General features: G+C 36.6%; 1 protein-coding gene across 1 annotated transcript in view; it reads left to right on the top strand.

Moving 5' to 3' along the window:
- The first annotated feature begins 27 nt into the window (after nt 1-27).
- The window catches only part of LOC113800650 (delta-sarcoglycan), a 92,962-nt gene continuing 90,489 nt past the window's right edge, over nt 28-2,500 (top strand). Inside the window, exon 1 of the mRNA XM_070131146.1 lies at nt 28-393. The gene's annotated coding sequence lies outside the window, so the exon portion shown is untranslated. The remainder of the gene's footprint in view (nt 394-2,500) is intronic.

Genomic DNA, 2,500 nt, shown 5'->3' on the forward strand with positions numbered 1-2,500 from the left:
ATGATGATGATAACAGTAATAACAATAACAACAATAAGAAAATCAAGAACAAGAAGAAAAAAGAGAAAAGTGCGAGGAAGAAGAAAGTGAAGAAAGCGCTAAGACAAGCCGGAGGATTCCTGGAACTGCCGTTTGTGCCTCGTGTAAAAGGGGAGACAGGAGAGACAAAGAGAGAGAGAGGAACAAAGAATGATCACCAAAAATAACGGAAAGGGAAGGAACGAAACGGAAAAGGCTGCGAGCATGATACAACTTTTATTATTTTCCTTTCACAAGGAAAATAAAAGTGGAAAAATAAAATGTGCATGAAAACCAATAGAGCTGAAAATGATGTGGAATCGCCTTGTCTGTCGACCAGTGATTGCTTCCGTCTGAACAGGAATATAAAACCAGGTAACTCCACTACCACTTAGGCTATTGAAACCTAAATTAACTTTTAACGGTTAATGGTAAGAAACTCTTTGTTATCATAAATATAAAAAGGGGGAATTTTGGTTTAACTTTTGAAAGATTAGATAACTATGTATCTAGCTATATCTGATATCTTGTGGTGCACTCATTGGCTAAACAGAGGGACATTAGCTCCACCACATTTTTTACCCCAACAATCAGTGTGACGTTTCCTGGCGTGTTGTTTCAGTGCATTTTATTTGAAAATGGTTCATTAATAACAGTTGTTAACAGACACACACACACACACACACACACACACACACACACACACACACACACACACACACACACACACACACACACACATATATATATATATATATATATATATATATATATATATATATATATATATATATATATATATATATATATATATATATATATATATATATATATATATATATAGAGAGAGAGAGAGAGAGAGAGAGAGAGAGAGACAGAGAGAGAGAGAGAGAGACAGAGAGACAGAGAGAGAGAGAGAGAGAGAGAGAGAGAGAGAGAGAGAGAGAGAGAGAGAGAGAGAGAGACCAAGAAAATAGGAATATCATATTTTGTATTTGCAATGAATAAAGGTGATGAGACAAAGCATAGCTAGGATGTTGCTAACCAGGTTTTTCACCCAGATGGAGTGGGTTAGCCTGTGTAAAGGTGTTCTGGCTAGCATTACCTCTTGGTTCTATTAGTAAAGAAATGCCGAAAGACTTACAAACAGCTGATGTGAATGTCACGCAAGAGCCCCAACACTTATTCATTCTCACATCGCGACCTGGTCCAGCATAGCATCTCAGCGCCACTCCTTATAGGGTGAAGGGAGAAGACATGTACATTTCTCAACATATTTTTTATTTTGAAGGCATATCATTACCGCGATATTTAATGCTATGACTAATAGAGTAAATCATCATCTATATATGGTTGGTTTGTTGAAATTTAACAATTCAATGGGGGATGTAATTAACAGTATATAATTAACTGCTTGTGGTTTTTCGTCAGAGAAGTGAGTGCATCGATATAAAAAATCGCGTGTTACTCGAATATTGAAAGTGATAATGCATGGAGAGAGAATCAATATAAATGTGAATCCCTGTGTATTGAATGAAGATAATTAAGAAGTCTCAACTTCCACCCTGAACACAAAGAGAAGGAAAAATTGAGCGAAGCGATGCCACATTCCATGTAATAATGAGCCATTGTTAGGAAATATTAATTTCTTGATTTTTTAAGGGGCCCGAGGATACAGCAATGGAATTATTCGAAGGAGACAATTCCGACTGTACCAAGGAATGACGAATTGGGAATGGAATTATATATCAAAGTAAAATATAAAGGAAAATTGATAAAGAAGGGAGGGATCGATTACTGAATGTCGACATAACAGATACTGGGGAATGAGGTAGTTACTGTCTGGATTCTGTCTCACTGTTTGTTACTTCCGCCAAGGAGGTTATGTATTTGGTGACGTTGGTTAGTTTGTATGTTCCTTGGTTAACAGGATAACTCGAAAAGCTGACGTTGGTTAGTTTGTTTGCATGTTCCTTGGTCAACAGGATAACCCGAAAAGCTGACGTTGGTTAGTTTGTTTGTATGTTCCTTGGTCAACAGGATAACCCGAAAAGCTGACGTTGGTTAGTTTGTTTGTATGTTCCTTGGTTAACAGGATAACTCAAAAAGCTGACGTTGGTTAGTTTGTTTGTATGTTCCTTGGTTAACAGGATAACTCGAAAAGCTGACGTTGGTTAGTTTGTTTGTATGTTCCTTGGTTAACAGGATAACTCGAAAAGCTGACGTTGGTTAGTTTGTTTGTATGTTCCTTGGTTAACAGGATAACTCGAAAAGCTGACGTTGATTAGTTTGTTTGTATGTTCCTTGGTTAACAGGATAACTCGAAAAGCTTTAAATAGATTTTTATGATTTTTTTACCAGATGGTGGTCCAGATCATGATTCGGATCCAGGATTTGTTTTAATGATTGCATGAGTCACTCCTATTGCAGATGCGACTCAAAAAGTTATGAATATATATTTATGAAAATTTTACCAGAGGTG

The sequence above is a fragment of the Penaeus vannamei genome, chromosome 16 (genome assembly GCF_042767895.1).
Source record: "Penaeus vannamei isolate JL-2024 chromosome 16, ASM4276789v1, whole genome shotgun sequence".
NCBI classification, from domain to species: Eukaryota; Metazoa; Arthropoda; class Malacostraca; order Decapoda; family Penaeidae; genus Penaeus; species Penaeus vannamei.